Consider the following 18,490-nt stretch of genomic DNA (forward strand, 5'->3'; position numbering starts at 1 on the left):
TGAGACTTCACGGACTGTTATACCCCAAACCACCCCCCCCCCATATAGCGGCCACCAACTAAGAGGAAGATGAGACTCCACGGGCTGTTATACCTCAAATCAACCACCCCCCCATACCCACCACTCCCCACCCCTCAACTCCAACTCTTCCCCACACTTTACTAGCTTTGGCAATGCCAAATATCTATTCGGACGCGCCAATAAAGCCTATTTGATTTGAATCACCTCTGCAACGTACTGGGATTAGGTTTATACCCAATTCTCTGCTAACAGACTCCTGGTTCTTTATGTAATGGCAGACTGGTTCAGACTGACTGGTTCTTTATGTAATGGCACACTTCCATTAGCGGTCTGCAGTAAAAGCATTAGATGTCAGAACTCAGCTTTTCATATATGGACCTATAGTGGGAATATCCTGCACACAGATTTCTATGTAAGTAACAGCTTCTATTGAGTCAATAGGTAGTGTGATTGGGTTTATAACCAATTTACTGCTGATAGTTCCATTTAGAGGTATTCAGTCTTACAAGAAGGTGTACAGGGGCTACAACATTTTGAAGTGTCCCATACTTCTATGGAAGAATATGTCTGAAATGGAGCATGCTCAATTATTTTCTTATTTTATTATAGGGAATATAAAACTTCCACATGCTGAAATACACACTGTCAGGCACAGATGTGTAACCTCAGGCTCCAGGGCCTTTGCAAAATCTGTTACTGCACCCCCAGCCTACCACATGCTATCCATAATCCTAGTGTCATTTATTATGTGTCAGATGGGCCTTAGTGCTTCCAATGCACCACCTAGAGCAACTTCCCAGCTAAGGGACAGTCTAAGCTAATTGCCGACTACTGATATCCTATTACAAATCCATATAATACGGATCCATAATCCAGCCGTGTACATTAGCCCTTAGTAGCATCAGTAAATATCAATAGTTTACCCATTAAATGAACGTATATATTTATTGTATGCATGTCCTTCACAGTAACTTAAAATCCATAAGTATATAATTAAGGCTCCTGGGAATAGTCTACAAAATGTCTTAAAATTAGCTAGTTTTCCTTAGCTGGTGTGACTCTTCATAAAGGAATTATTTCGGCAAATATTGAAAAGTATGCCTTTTTACAATATGCCTGCTTTAGTCTCTTGTCATCTTCCATGGCTGCTAATCCACATCCAGGATAATTAACGAGTCTCATTAGAAGAGGGAAGTATAAACAAGGATATTAAATGGATTAATTTATGGAGTAGAAAGTCAAGAAGCAAATGAAAACTGCAGATTTATTTTAACTACTGAATCAACACAGAACGGTTGTAAAGAATACTAGGCGTTGGGGAATAGGCCATTCTGTACCCCACTGATTGTACAGAATAGCTCATGTAGACCTTAATATTTCTAGAGATAACAATAACACTTCAAGCTTTCTTTTATTTTTGCACATACGGTGGAGGATAATCAGATGAGATAATCAGGGTAAATAGGATTACTCTCATACACACATCTGTTTCTTATGGAATGGATCCCTTGGTGTTCTTATACTGTATATTGTGTTATGGGTAAACTTCTAAATTAGATTGACACACTTTGACACATTGTATCTAGGGAATTGTTTTGTTGCAATATCTTATAAAACCCAGCTGTCGCAGTAATAAACTAATAACATAAGTTCTATGTTATAAAAATCAGATGCATTTTGGAAACATCTGAACATGTCCCGTAAAATGACACTTGTGAGTATTTGTAAGAGATGGAAGTTTAAAGGGTAAATTTACTACAGGTATTGCATGCCACTAATCTTTATTGAATCACACTATGCATGGCCAAACTTCAACAGTGTATCAATATAACATACTATAAGGTACATTAAATACTCCATTGTCTACAAAGACTACAGTAAGTTCACGTCACATTCAGGCATTCTTTTTGTCAAAACTGTATGAAACATACTCCTGAACATATGCATACACAGTTGCATATGGCCCCTCTACACAGCCTTTCTACCTGACCCATCTATCAAATGTAATGGAACCACGCTTACCCTTGTCCCATGGGTCCACTGGCTTGGGATAACCCTGGACTCTGACATATCCTTCAAATCGCACATACAAGCCCTCAACACCTTCTGCTGCCTCCAGCTCAAGAACATCCATAGAATTCGATCCTTCCTCAACCCTGAAACCACACAGATGCTAGTCCATGCCATCAGTATCTCCTGCTTAGACTACTGTAACACCCTTCTCCATGGCCTCCCTGCAAATACTTTCACCCCCCCCAGTCTGCCTTATACTGTGCTGCTCGCTTAATACAACTCTCCCCCCGTTCTTCATCAGCTGCTTCTCTCTACCAATCCCTTCACTGGCTACCCATTGCCCAGCGAATAGAGTTCAAAATATTAACGCTGACATACAAAGCATCCACAACCTGTCCTCTCAATATATCTCCGACCTAATCTCCCGCTACCTGCCCACACGTAACCTCAGATCCTCAAAGACCTCCTACTCCACTCTGATCTCATCTGCTCCTCACACAACCATCTCCAAGATTTCTCCCCTGCATCTGACATACACTGGAACTCAATACCAAGACACATAAGACTGACCCCCACAATAACAAACTTCAAGAAGGCCCTGTAAACTCACCTATTCAGGAAGGCCTACAATCTCCTATAACACTATCACCACACCACCATCTGAATTGTCTGTACCCTCACCTTCTGTATCTGTCCCTCTTCCCTCATAAGTTGTAAGTCCGTGCAGGCAGGGCCCTCTATCCCACTGTGCCTGTAGGTCATTGTTAGTATTGTTTTTTTTTTTTAATATTTTGTATACCGTATGTAAACCCCCAAATGTAAAGCACCATGAAATTAATATAATAATGTACAGTACCATGTAAGTAATATAATAATGTACAGCACCATGGAATTAATATGATAATGTACAGCACCATGGAATTAATATAATAATGTACAGTACAGCACCATGGAATTAATATAATAATGTGCAGCACCATGGAATTAATATTGTACAATGTTCCGAAATGCGTAGCTTTGTTATACTCTGTATCCGCTTCTATTCCCTATGGACGTGATGACTGTTTTTATGGATTGAAAATAAAGGTTAAATTTTATTGATTCATCGCCTGGTGAATGCTGGATCTACACTTTTTTGTCTGTGGACCATTTAAATAACATCCATATTTAATAAAATCTTGGGATAACCACATTGTACTGTAAAGGGTTCATAGAGCCCTTGACCCAAAACCACAGGATCAAGCCTTGCTTTCTGAGGTGCCAAAATACAGATTCTTCCGAACTTTTTGGCCTATATCTTGCAGATGCGACATACTGCCCTGCAAGGTACCAGACTAGATTAGTCAGCTGGACAGCATGGTGACGTCTGCAGTTGCTAACACCCTAGTCTTATGGAAAGCACATAAATGTTCCAGATGGAAGAAAAAATGTAACAAGGGAGCGGTGTGCTTATTGTAACAAATAAGGGAGAGAGGACAGTAAAACTCAATGCATCCCCACTTTGAAAGCCAAGCCAAGCATTCACTCATTATATCTTGGTAAGGCCAAAGCTAAGTGACGAAATATATTTTATGAATTTGGCAAAAACTGGTGCAGCAACCCAGTGGAGGAGACCGGATAGTTAGAGTAATAGTGACACTGGCTGTGCCACCTGCTAGGCCGGGGACACTGCTCACACACTCAATTCCCTCCCCAGGGCTGTACATAGTACCGGGGGGGGGGGATGGTCCTGCAGCACTACCTGGTGGTGAAGATAGCGGTCTTGTTACCCCTGGGGCACTTGCAGTTGGAGAGGGGACCTCTCTACTTCGGTGTGGTGTTATTCAGGAGGGCCCTGATGGTGATGCAGGCAACGACTCAGGGAATCCAGAGTTTCAGTGAACCAAGAAACAGTTTATTTCCAACCAAACCAGCTGACAGTACCAGCAACTTTGCAGATGGGGGTGACAATTGCAGTTCAATGCCACTGCCTTGTTCATAGGAGGCTGCCCAGGAACGTTACAGGCTCTAATATAAAAGTTCTCCACTATTCCTCCTCTCGTGCCATTCCCAATTTAGTAAGCTGGGGATTTTTAAAGGGCAAGGAGTTGTTGACAAGAATCTGGATACCTGAAAGCTAGGCCCGATTGTGCACCTCCTGCCAGTTCCTTCTAGCACCGCTGAAATGTCTCTCAGAGATGCTGAAGTATATTCCGGGGCGATGAATAATCCTCCTAGAGGCTGTGCTGGTGACAGTTGGGGTCCAGTCTTGGCTCTCCCTCTATACAGCTCAGGCCTGCCAAACCCTGAGCTGTGCAGGATGGAGTGCAAACTCTAGACTGCCACTTCAACTGCCACCTAGGAGACTTATTCTTCTCACAACCCTGCCCAGTGGCCTGTGATTGGCCAGGGCTGATCCAAGTCAGCAGTTTGCAGTGTAAAGGGGAAAAAATAGTATGGATGCCTTACATATAGGATAAAACATATAATACGGGACAAACCAACATAACCTTGAGGCACAAAAGACAAACACAAGAAAACAGCAGCTTCTCCAGGAAGCTGCGCTGACGAACGCTCTTAGCACCACCAGTATGGGGGACTTATGTCCCCCATATAACCTCAACTCAAGACCAAATTGTTAACTCTCCCTTTGGTATTGCCCAAACATTCCATTAATGCACCTTTATTGATTTTTTTTATCTGGACCTTGGAGCTGATCCTCCACAGGACCATGGAAAATGTGAAGATCTTTGGTCTAACTGTAGGGGAACGCTCTTTTAAGATTGCTGCATATGCGAACAATCTGTTTTTTCGCATTTCTCCACGTCTCTCTCTCTAGTCTTGTGGAGACATTATCCAGAAACCATGCCCTGTCAAAACTTTCAAATTAACATGTAAAAATCCAAAGCTATGGCACTTAACATCCCTTTAAACAACACGGAAAAAGCACAAGTCAAACGAATCAAATAACCAGTCAAATCAGTTATGTAAAAGTATCAAATAATTTTTATTGAAATATTGAAAAGACAACCACCCAAAATAGATATCTCACACAATCACATCTTATACACAATAGTGTTATTTAACCCTATACCTTACAGGAAACAATGGGAGATATATCTAAAAGAGAGTGTGAGAAATATAATAGAGGTCACCTCCTGAGGAAGCCAACTTTTGTGGCGAAACGCGTAGGGGTGGTCCTTCTACTTGTCAGTAACTTTTCTGTGGACGTTGGGTTGACTATCTTTCACTTTAAAACATCATGACTACAGGTATTGCCCAAACATTCCAGGACTACTACATCTCCTTATACCAGCTCAATCCATATAGACCCCCTATTTCGGAAGATAACGCAAACTATTTCAGAATTTGTCAACCCTTTCAGAGAAATCCTGGAAAGCTCTGGAGTCCCGTATATCAGAGGAGGAACTGGCATCCCCAGTCCTCATCCCAAGCAGGCAAATTGCCGGGACCCGATGGGCTCTTGATGCCCTTCTATAAAACTTTTCTGACTCAGCTATCTTGGCCTTTTGTGATGGTGTACAAAGCCCTGACGTCTGGCTCTTCTCTGCCGTCAGACACCCTATTGGCACATATTGCTTTCATTCCTAAAGAGAACGAAGACCCCTCCTGCGTCAGTTACTGGCCGATATTGCTCCTCAGCGTTGACCTCAAATTATTTTCAAAAGTCCTGGCCAATCGCTTCTCCTCCCAAGGCTCATCCAACTAAACCAAACGGGTTTTATCCCAACAAGGGCCTTAACCTGATAAACTGGGCAAACCAAACTGCATGCCCTATGGTGGTGATGTCAACTGATGCTGAGAAGACCTTCAAGAGGGTGGGCTGGCCTTTTAGTTTTGGTACATTTGAGCATCTCAGCTTTAGCCCTGGGATGCTTAGCTGGATACACGCTTTATAGTCCTTCCCTACGGCAACATTTAGCGTTAATGCACCTTTACTGATTTTTTTATCTGGACCTTGGAGCTGATCCTCCACAGGACCATGGACAATGTGAAGATCTTTGGTCTAACTGTAGGGGGACACTCTTTTAAGATTGCTGCATATGCGAACAATCTGGTTTTTCTCATTTCTCATTTACCTTACAGGAAACAATGGGAGATATATCTAAAAGAGAGTGTGAGAAATATAATAGAGTAACCTCTAATAGAGTAACCTCTAATAATTATAAAGCCATGGAGAAAGTTATATCATTAATCTTACATGTGACTATGCATGTTTCAAATCACACATCACCATGGCAAAACACAAAGCCAGACCAAGTATGAACAAATAATGACTGTTTAAATACCTGTAGTCATGATGTTTTAAAGTGAAAGATAGTCAACCCAACGTCCACAGAAAAGTTACTGACAAGTAGAAGGACCCCCCCTACGCGTTTCGCCACAAAAGTTGGCTTCCTCAGGAGGTGACCTCTATTATATTTCTCACACTCTCTTTTAGATATATCTCCCATTGTTTCCTGTAAGGTATAGGGTTAAATAACACTATTGTGTATAAGATGTGATTGTGTGAGATATCTATTTTGGGTGGTTGTCTATATTTGAGTGCATACCACTCAGTGGGTATCCTCTATTATTGGCATAACAAAGCTTCGACAATATTTATAACCGTATTTTACATATATTGCTTATAGTCTATCTGAACGTCTATACCTTTCATTCTTCTGTGTCTTATCTCTGTGTTTTTTGGCTATATCCACCTGCCCTGCTGTATCATTTGATTTTAGTGGTATTTATTTACCAAATATTTCAATAAAAATTCTTTGATATTTTTACATAACTGATTTGACTGGTTATTTGATTCGTTTGACTTGTGCTTTTTCCGTGTTGTTTGCTGAACTGTTTATTCAAGTCAAAATATAGATGATGTGAGGTAGTTATTTATGGAATGACTTAACATCCCTTTGCCCGAGAAACACTTTTTACAGGCTAACTTCCATTGTTGCTGGGTCATGGACTTCATATGGTATCTCAGTATTCATCTCCTGACACGGGTAGATGATGACTTCCACCTAAACTTCAACTTCAACTACTGCAACTATACTAGAAAAGAACAGTTGGTCAGTGACAAAACTCTCTAATAAAGGACATAACAATGTTATCTCGGATACAGATCAAAATACTAAAATGTGTATGACCTTATTAAATGATCAATCTAACTATGAGTCTGAAATATGACCTGACAGATGCAGTGTATGTACGGTAAGAAGGAACTGTTTGACATTTTGAAGGTGGCCCTTGATGACCATTTATATCGATTGCAATGAATTTGATGGGTTTTTTTTCCATCCCACTCCTGTATCACTGTTTCTTATGGACTCGGAAGTCTTGATCTGTTAAAATGTAGACCCATTTGTCTCAGAGATGGGTAACCTGGTTTCGATGTTAGAACATACAGTGTGTAGTGGATTTGCTAAGCCACAATCTGTTAACTCCAGAAACAACACAGACTGCAATGTTGATGTAGCAGGGCAGGCAAGCCGAATATGATAAAGTAAATGGCAAATCAAGTCTGATATTGCAGAGCAGTAGACTTGTAGCAATGAAGCTCAGCTGAACTAGTAATAAAGATGGTTGTCTACTTGCGGTGATGAAGCAGAGCTGAGAGCTGAAGTTTTTGTCTGGCAGTGACTTCAGACACATAAAGCAGATTCACATAAAAGTTTTAAAAGTTCATACTTACATTTAAAAAAAAGGAAAAGGTATACGCTTGCATCTGTTTTATATAGACTTCTGTGTTAAAAAAAAAAACAACAAATCACATAGGGTAAGTTCACACAGAGATATTGCCACTGTATTTTATTGTATTGTAATTGAGGTAGATTCTACCTCAAAATCAGTCGATCATCTACTAAGATCACACTTACAGAAAATGAGTTTTTCTATGTGTTATTTCACTGTTGAATGCAATTTCCTTTTTTCTGCATTTTATGTTAAAAAAAAAAAAAAAAATTGTATCCCCATTTATTATATTTCTGTTGCTTTCTTTCTATTGAAAGTTTATTTATTTATTACTGAAATTTGGATCCAGCAGTCAAATACGGCCTCCCCTGCTGCTCTATCTCTACAATTCTCACATACTTCTAGGCCTGACAGGGTGGTGGGCTAGGCTTACTTCTGTCGCCACAGTGCATTTTTCAGTCCATTCCACCGGTACCCTCACTCACATTCCCCTCATTTGAAGTCCATGCTATCAGACTTTTCCGTCCACTCTCCTTACATGTAGCTGTGATCTACCGTCCACCTGGTTCACCCTACCAATTTCTGGACCACTTTGCTTCTTGGCTTCCCCACTTTTTATCCAGTGAAATTCCTACCCTCATCTTGGGTGACTTTAACATCGCTATTGACACCACTGTCTCCCCAGCTGCCTCACAGTTTCTCTCAATAACCACTTCTTTTGGTCTTTCACAATGTTCTTCTTCCACCACACATGTAGATGGCAACACGATTGATCTTGTCTTCCATTGACACCTCACAGTTTCTAAATTTTTTAACTCTTCTCTGCCGCTCTCTGATCATAACCTTCTATCTTTCACCATCAATGCTCTCTCCCCTTCACAGAACACACCTACCCATCACACATATAGGAATTTACGTGCTATTAACACCCGACACCTCTCAGATACTCTACAGTCCTCTCTTTCCTCCATCTCCTCAATCTCCTGTCCCAATCTGGCCACCAGTCACTATAACGAAACCCTTAAAAATACATTGGATGAGGTGGCTCCCGCCTCCGCTCGTAAAGTCCCACATAAGAGGCAGCAACCCTGGCACATGCCACAAACATGTTTTCTTCAGCATCGCTCTAGGTGTGTTGAACGTCTCTGGAGAAAATCACGTACATCTTCAGATTTCCTCCATTTCAAATGTATGCTTAAAACATATAGTTCTGCCCTTTACCTCACCAAACAAGATTATTTCACCGCTCTCATCTCTTCTCTCTCCAGTAACCCTAAAAGACTTTTTGAAACTTTTCTCTCCTTACTCACTCCCTAGGTACAGGCACCATTCACAGACTTTCTTAAGGCTATTCCTATGTGTTAGTATTAAAAAAAGGGATTCTAATGATTGAATCCCTTTAAACTTTTATAAATGTAAGAACTTAAAAATTTGCAGCATTTTAAAGCGTTATTAAGGACTTTGGATAATTCATCATTTCTTGTTGCAACCTATCCTCAGAGGATTCTGCGCATTTCTGACTTATACGAAGTTCAACAAATTGCCTGGTACCACTTGCGCAGGACTGGTGTAACATCTCTGCCTGTTCGGGTCTCTGCGCCACCCTCTGCTCGTATGCTGTGGCGCAGGAGGCGTGTGCAGTTTGATAATTTGCTTAGCGTTTTTGGTCGCACTGTGTGAACATGGCTCTAGTTCTATAATTGAATTTGCACCACACCCGTCTTCTGCCCTTGTTGCCTCTGTCCATTAAGTGGTTAATTTTTACCTTACCCTGTGATTGACAGCCTGCCTTCCTATTAGGTTCTGGCGGGTTCTTCCTCCCTATTTAGTCTTGGCTCACATTCACACTGGGGCTTGCTATTGCCTTGTGCGTGCTGGCTTTTTTCTGTCTCTGTTATTACTTGTATTCTAATCTTTGACCTCTGGCTTTCCCTACTGACTATTCTTTGGACTCTGATTTGGCACTGCATTGCTCGACTGTTACTGACCCTTGGCTAGCTGACCTCCCTTTGTTGTTGTTCGTTTTGTCTGCATTTTGTGTATCACATATATAGGAAGGGATCGTCTCCAAATTGTCACCTATTACGTAGGATAGGACCTGGCAATAGGAAGGGACAGTGGGGGGGCTTCAGCTTAGGGCTCACTGTCTCTTGTGCCCCACCCCAGGGTTTTCCAGTAGCTACTGGGGAATTGCTGTCCTAGCAATTCCATAACAACTGGAAAGAAAATGTGAAAAACTACCAGTATGACAGGTAGAGAAGTCTTACACAATACGGTTCTATATAATCTGGTACAGATCCCATCATGCACACATACCAGCTATTCCATCACTTTTTATGGGATTCATTCGTTCTCTTATAGCTGGAATAAATAGATTTTCAATATAAACCAAAAATCTTTCACACATGAAGTCATTTACATAAGAGGCTTACACAATGGAGATTATAACATTTAGCTCATGCTTTACAGTATATTACCATCTTTAATTATCTCCCAATTTAGCGTTGGATAAATATTTTGATTATTCATGTCATTTGCAATGGAGTTTTAATTAGTTAAATGAGCACATGCAGAATAATAGTTCATTAGGATTAATGGATAAATAAGAACAATCACAAAATAAGGTTGTATGCTGTATATATGTCAGATCAGCCAGCATATTTATTCTTTATAATACCCATATTTTTATACTGCTATTTATAAATTTCACTTTTTCATACAGATTTCATTTATCTGCAAATATCAGGCATAGATTTAGCCCATTAAATGCTACGATTATGTTTACTGGCTAGATTGCAGCAAGTCATATGACACAAGGGGAAAAGAATTCCTGAGTCCTGGTTAATACTCAGATATGTTGTAGCATAGGAGGTTATAAAACAAAAGAAAGGTTGCCCATCCACCAAAGAATACAGTATACCATATACGCACTTTTTCCCAAAAAATTTGGGAGGAAAATGAAGGGTGCGTCATATAGTCCGAAACCCAACCCAATATCCGCTGTGCTAATACGGTGGATGCTGAGTCTGTAAAGATGATGGTGGCAGCTCTGCTGCAGAGTGGTCACCATATTTACTGGGTCTTCGCTGTAATGTACAGTAGAGACCCAGAGCTAATGCCCGTGAACAGAGTCCACTCAAATCGTGAGTAGAGATGAGCGAGTAGCAGTGGCGTAACTACCACCATAGCAGCGGTAGCATTTGCCACAGGGTCCGGGACATCAGGGGCCCGGTGACAGCTGCTACCGCTGCTATCATTATTCTCGGAGGTCTTTTCGGACCCCCGAGTATAATGATCGGGGCTCCCTGTTGATGGAATACTTTCCACCAACAGGGGGCCCCGAAGCTGCAGCAACGGCTGAGACACAGGAGCTGCAGCTCTGGCTCCTGTCAGCTCTTCAGGACGTTCCCCCTCTCTCCACCTCTCTCCCCCCTCCCTTTCTCTGCTGTCCTCTGCCCACCAATGAGAGGAGGAGGCGGGGCTTATCCCTGCCGAGCTCCTGCCGTCCTGCACTGGAGGAAGAAAGGAAGAAGGAAAGTGAAACTAAAGCTACACAGGTACGTACTGGGGTTACTTATTAATGTCAGGCATATGGGGTGATTACTTGTGTTTTAGTAACTCCATGTGCCTCATATTAATAGCAGTTAACCCCATCATCTTCCTCATATTAACCCCTGTGTGCCTCACCATAAGAGTTACTGATATGTGAGACATATGGGGGTAATAATAATGAAGATACTTTATTATTACCTCCATGTCTCTCACATATCAGTAACTCTTATGGTGAGGCACACAGGGGTTAATGTGAGGGAGATGATGGGGTTAACTGCTATTAATATGAGGCACATGGAGTTACTAAATTGTAATGCACATGACCAGATTTTTTATCCACAAATTGTCCTGGTATAGCGGTCAGCGGGTGACGTGACAGTATTTAGTCCTGTAGGGGCCACTATTAGGTATAATACTGTGTGCAGGGGCCACTATGGAACATAATAGAGCGCGCAGGAATGCGTAGGAGGGACTCGGTCGAGATCTTCGGTGTCGGGGGGGCCCCATGTCAAAAGTTCGCCACGGGGCCCCGCCATTCCTAGTTACTAGAGATGAGCGAACACTAAAATGTTCGAGGTTCGAAATTCGATTCGAACAACCGCTCAATGTTCGTGTGTTCGAATGGGTTTCGAACCCCATTATAGTCTATGGGGAACAGATACTCGTTAAGGGGGAAACCCAAATCCGTGTCTGGAGGGTCACCAAGTCCACTATGACACCCCAGGAAATGATGCCAACACCTCTGGAATGACACTGGGACAGCAGGGGAAGCATGTCTGGGGGCATCTAACACACCAAAGACCCTCTATTACCCCAACATCACAGCCTAACAACTACACACTTTACACACTCAATACCACCTCTCTGACAGTAGGAAAACACCTTGAAACATGTGTATTTGGCACTTGCAGTGAGGAGAGCTTGTCACCAGCAGTGAATTTGGCCCTTGTAGTAAGTTGAGGTTGGCACCAACATTTGTTTTGAAAATCAGGGTGGATTGAGCCTCTAACCAGCAGAGTTTGGGCAAATTCATGGTGGAGGGAGCCTCTAAACACCCCAGTTTGGGCAAATTCATGGTGGAGGGAGCCTCTAAAAACCCCAGTTTGGACCAATTCATGGTGGAGGGAGCCTCTAACCAGCCCAGTGTGGGCAAATTCATGGTGGAGGGAGCCTCTAAAAAACCCAGTTTGGACCAATTCATGGTGGAGGGAGCCTCTAACCAGCCCAGTTTGGGCAAATTCATGGTGGAGGGAGCCTCTAAAAAACCCAGTTTGGACCAATTCATGGTGGAGGGAGCCTCTAACCAGCCCAGTTTGGGCAAATTCATGGTGGAGGGAGCCTCTAAAAAACCCAGTTTGGACCAATTCATGGTGGAGGGAGCCTCTAACCAGCCCAGTTTGGGCAAATTCATGGTGGAGGGAGCCTCTAAACAGCCCAGTTTGGGCAAATTCATGGTGGAGGGAGCCTCTAAACAGCCCAGTTTGGGCAAATTCATGGTGGAGGGAGCCTCTAACCAGCCCAGTTTGGACCAATTAATGGTGGAGGGAGCCTCTAACCAGCCCAGTTTGGGCAAATTCATGGTGGAGGGAGCCTCTAAACAGCCCAGTTTGGACCAATTCATGGTGGAGGGAGCCTCTAAAAAACCCAGTTTGGACCAATTCATGGTGGAGGGAGCCTCTAAACAGCCCAGTTTGGGCAAATTCATGGTGGAGGGAGCCTCTAACCAGCCCAGTTTGGACCAATTCATGGTGGAGGGAGCCTCTAACCAGCCCAGTTTGGGCAAATTCATGGTGGAGGGAGCCTCTAAACAGCCCAGTTTGGACCAATTCATGGTGGAGGGAGCCTCTAAAAAACCCAGTTTGGACCAATTCATGGTGGAGGGAGCCTCTAAACAGCCCAGTTTGGGCAAATTCATGGTGGAGGGAGCCTCTAACCAGCCCAGTTTGGACCAATTCATGGTGGAGGGAGCCTCTAAACAGCCAAGTTTTGGGAAATTCATGGTGGAGGGAGCCTCTAACCAGCCCAGTTTGGACCAATTCATGGTGGAGGGAGCCTCTAAACAGCCCAGTTTGGACCAATTCATGGTGGAGGGAGCCTCTAACCAGCCCAGTTTGGACCAATTATTGGTGGAGGGAGCCTCTAAACAGCCAAGTTTGGACCAATTCATGGTGGAGGGAGCCTCTAAAAACCCCAGTTTGGACCAATTCATGGTGGAGGGAGCCTCTAACCAGCCCAGTTTGGGCAAATTCATGGTGGAGGGAGCCTCTAACCAGCCCAGTTTGGACCAATTAATGGTGGAGGGAGCCTCTAAACAGCCAAGTTTGGACCAATTCATGGTGGAGGGAGCCTCTAAAAACCCCAGTTTGGACCAATTCATGGTGGAGGGAGCCTCTAACCAGCCCAGTTTGGGCAAATTCATGGTGGAGGGAGCCTCTAAACAGCCCAGTTTGGGCACATTCATGGTGGAGGGAGCCTCTAACCAGCCCAGTTTGGACCAATTAATGGTGGAGGGAGCCGCTAAACAGCCCAGTTTGGACCAATTCATGGTGGAGGGAGCCTCTAAAAACCCCAGTTTGGACCAATTCATGGTGGAGGGAGCCTCTAAAAAATCCAGTTTGGACCAATTCATGGTGGAGGGAGCCTCTAACCAGCCCAGTTTGGACCAATTAATGGTGGAGGGAGCCTCTAAACAGCCAAGTTTGGACCAATTCATGGTGGAGGGAGGCTCTAAAAACCCCAGTTTGGACCAATTCATGGTGGAGGGAGCCTCTAACCAGCCCAGTTTGGGCAAATTCATGGTGGAGGGAGCCTCTAAACAGCCCAGTTTGGGCAAATTCATGGTGGAGGGAGCCTCTAACCAGCCCAGTTTGGACCAATTAATGGTGGAGGGAGCCGCTAAACAGCCCAGTTTGGACCAATTCATGGTGGAGGGAGCCTCTAAAAAACCCAGTTTGGACCAATTCATAGTGGAGGGAGCCTCTAAAAAACCCAGTTTGGACCAATTCATGGTGGAGGGAGCCTCTAACCAGCCCAGTTTGGACCAATTAATGGTGGAGGGAGCCTCTAAACAGCCAAGTTTGGACCAATTCATGGTGGAGGGAGCCTCTAAAAACCCCAGTTTGGACCAATTCATGGTGGAGGGAGCCTCTAACCAGCCCAGTTTGGACCAATTAATGGTGGAGGGAGCCGCTAAACAGCCCAGTTTGGACCAATTCATGGTGGAGGGAGCCTCTAAACAGCCCAGTTTGGGCAAATTCATGGTGGAGGGAGCCTCTAACCAGCAGAGTTGGTGGAAATCAGGGTGGAGGGAGCCTCTAACCAGCAGAGTTGGGGGAAATCAGGGTGGAGGGAGCCTAGTATTAGCAGAATTGTGCAACGCTTATGGTGGATGAGTATGAGGATGCGGAGGAATTGGAGAGGTTGAGTACAGACATGGAGTTTCATGTTGGGGTGCTTTACACAGGTGGGCACAAAAATGACGGCTCTACCCAGTGGTGGTTCATTTTTATCAAAGTGAGCCGGTCGGCACTCTCAGCTGACAGACGGGTGCGCTTGTCAGTGATGATGCCACCGGCTGCACTGAACACCCTCTCAGATAGGACGCTGGCGGCAGGACAGGACAGCACCTCCAAGGCATATAGGGCAAGTTCAAGCCACAGGTCCAACTTCGACACCCAATACGTGTAGGGCGCAGAGGGGTCGGAGAGGACAGGGCTGTGGTCGGAAAGGTATTCCCGCAACATGCGCCTATACTTCTCACGCCTGGTGACACTAGGACCCTCCGTGGCGGCACTTTGGCGAGGGGGTGCCATCAAGGTGTCCCAGACCTTAGACAGTGTGCCCCTCGTTTGTGTGGACCGGTGAGAACTTGGTTGCCTACTGGAGGAACTGCCCTCCCTGCCGCCAACGTCACATGCTGGAAACATCTCCATCATATTCTGCACCAATTGCCTGTGGCAAGCATTGATGCGATTGGCCCTCCCCTCTACCGGAATAAAAGACGAGATGTTGTTTTTATACCGGGGGTCAAGGATAGCAAAGATCCAGTACTGGTTGTCCTCCATGATTTTGACAATACGCTTGTCGGTTGTAAAGCACCCCAACATGAACTCAGCCATGTCTGCCACAGTGTTAGTTGGCATGACTCCTCTGGCCCCACCGGAAAGTTCAATCTCCATTTCCTCCTCATCCTCCATGTCTACCCATCCGCGCTGCAACAATGGGACGATTCGAAGTTGCCCGGAAGCCTCCTGTATCACCATCACATCATCGGACAACTCTTCTTCCTCCTCCTCCTCCTCCTCCTCCTCCTCCATTAAACGCAGTGAAGCGGACAGATGTGTGGACCTACTCTCCAGCTGTGACGGATCGGATGCTATCCCTAACTCCTCTGTGTGATCTGAGTTATCCCTGATGTCAATCAGGGATTCTCTCAGAACACACAAGAGCGGGATTGTAAGGCTCACCATCGCATCCTCAGAGCTCACCCTCCTTGTGGACTCCTCAAAGACCCGTAGGATGTCACAAAGGTCTCTCATCCATGGCCACTCATGGATGTGAAACTGAGGCAGCTGACTTTGTGGCACCCTAGGGTTTTGTAGCTGGTATTCCATCAAAGGTCTCTGCTGCTCAACCACTCTATTCAACATCTGAAACGTTGAGTTCCAGCGTGTGGGGACGTCGCACAAAAGCCGGTGTTGTGGCACATGCAGGCGTTGCTGGAGAGATTTTAAGCTAGCAGCGGCTACTGTCGACTTGCGAAAGTGGGCGCACATGCGCCGCACTTTCACCAGTAGCTCTGGAACATTGGGGTAGCTCTTTAGGAAACGTTGCACCACTAGGTTGAAGACGTGGGCCAGGCATGGAACATGTTGGAGTCCGGCAAGCTCCAGAGCTGCTACCAGGTTCCGGCCGTTATCACAAACGACCATGCCTGGGCCCAGGTGCAGCGGCTCAAACCATATTGCCGTCTCATCGAGGAGGGCATCCCTCACCTCGGAGGCAGTGTGCTGTCTGTCCCCCAAGCTGATCAGCTTCAGCACAGCCTGCTGACGTCTACCAACGCCAGTGCTGCAACGTTTCCAACTCGTAGCTGGGGTCAATCTAACAGCGGAGGAGGAGGCGGTGGCGGAGGAGGAGGCGGTGGCGGAGGAGGAGGCGGTAGAGGAGGAGGAGGAGGGGGGTGTTCTTCTCGTGTCCCTGCCAGGAATGTTAGGCGGGGAGACGAGGTACACCGGGCCAGTTTGGGAAGCAGTCCCAGCCTCAACTACATTCACCCAGTGTGCCGTCAGTGAAATGTAGCGTCCCTGTCCGCATGCACTTGTCCACGCGTCGGTGGTCAAGTGGACCTTTGTGCAAAGCGCGGAACTAAGGGCCCGCCTGATGTTGAGTGACACGTGCTGGTGCAAGGCGGGGACGGCACACCGGGAGAAGTAGTGACGGCTAGGGACGGCATAGCGAGGTGCCGCAGTTGCCATCAGGTCCAGGAAGGCGGGAGTTTCAACAAGCCGGAACGCCAACATCTCCTGGGCCAGCAGTTTAGCGATGTTGGCGTTCAAGGCTTGCGCGTGTGGGTGGTTAGCAGTGTATTTCTGCCGCCGCTCCAATGTCTGAGAGATGGTGGGTTGTTGTAAAGAAACGCCTGATGGTGCCTTTGATGGTGCAGGAGAAGGAGATAAGACAGGACCAGGGGAGGATGAGGTAGAAGTCAACAAAGTGGCGGAGGCAGATGAAGTGGTGTCCTGGCTCGTCCTCTGGAGTGCATCGCCAGCACAGTCAGCAGTGGCAGTGGCAGACGCAGAGGCAGTGGCAGAGGCAGTGGCAGTGGCGTGAACGGCAGGCGGCCTTTGTCCTGCCGTTGCTGCCTGCCACTGATTCCAGTGCTTGGATTCCAAATGACGGCGCATTGAAGTGGTGGACAGGTTGCTCTTCTCAGAGCCCCTAATCAATTTCGAGAGGCAAATTGTGCAGACAACACTATATCTGTCCTCGGCGCATTCCTTGAAAAAACTCCACACCTTCGAGAAACGTGCCCTCGAGGTGGGAGTTTTTCGGGGCTGGGTACGAACTGGAACATCTTGGGAGATTCCGGGTGTGGCCTGGCTTCGCCTAAGCTGCTGACCTCTGCCTCTGCCTCTAGCTACCCTTTTTGGTGCTGCACCTGCCTCAACATCCACACTACTTTCCCCGCTTGACATCCCCCCTGTCCAGGTCGGGTCAGTGTCCTCATCATCCACCACTTCCTCTTCCAACTCCTGTCTCATCTCCTCCTCCCGCACAATGCGCCGGTCAACTGGATGCCCTGACGGCAACTGCGTCACATCATCGTCGATGAGGGTGGGTTGCTGGTCATCCACCACCAAATCGAACGGAGATGGAGGAGACTCTAGTGTTTGAGCATCTGGACACAGATGCTCCTCTGTTAGGTTCGTGGAATCGTGACGTGGAGAGGCAGGTTGAGGGACAATGAAAGGAGCGGAGAACAGCTCTGGGGAGCAGGGACAGTTTGGGTTATTGTTCTGTAAAGCTTCGGAATTTTGGGAGGAAGGAAGACAAGACTGTTGGGTAATAGGAGGAGAGGAGGCAGAGTCTGACTGGCTGCTGGACAATGTGCTGTAAGCGTTCTCTGACAGCCATTGCAAGACCTGTTCCTGGTTCTCGGGCCTACTAAGGTTTGTACCCTGCAGTTTAGTTAATGTGGCAAGCAACCCTGGCACTGTGGAGTGGCGCAATGCTTGCTGCCCCACAGGAGTAGGCACGGGACGCCCTGTGGCTTCACTGCTACCTTGCTCCCCAGAACCATTCCCCCGACCTCGCCCACGGCCTCGTCCACGTCCCTTTCCGGGAGCCTTGCGCATTTTGAATTCCTAGTTAGAAATTGGCACTGTATACCAGTAGTAAAAATTGTGGGTGCACGTAACCCCAATATATTCTTTGAATTACCAGTCAGAAACTGGCACTATATGGCAGTAGCAAGAAATGAGGGTATTTGTATTCCCAATATATTCTTTGAATTCCCAGTCAGACAATGGCACTGTATACCAGTAGTAAAAATTGTGGGTGCACGTAACCACAATATATTCTTTGAATTACCAGTCAGAAACTGGCACTATATGGCAGTAGCAAGAAATGAGGGTATTTGTATTCCCAATATATTCTTTGAATTCCCAGTCAGACAATGGCACTGTATACCAGTAGTAAAAATTGTGGGTGCACGTAACCC

This window comes from Leptodactylus fuscus, chromosome 7, assembly GCF_031893055.1.
Source record: "Leptodactylus fuscus isolate aLepFus1 chromosome 7, aLepFus1.hap2, whole genome shotgun sequence".
Lineage (NCBI taxonomy): Eukaryota > Metazoa > Chordata > Amphibia > Anura > Leptodactylidae > Leptodactylus > Leptodactylus fuscus.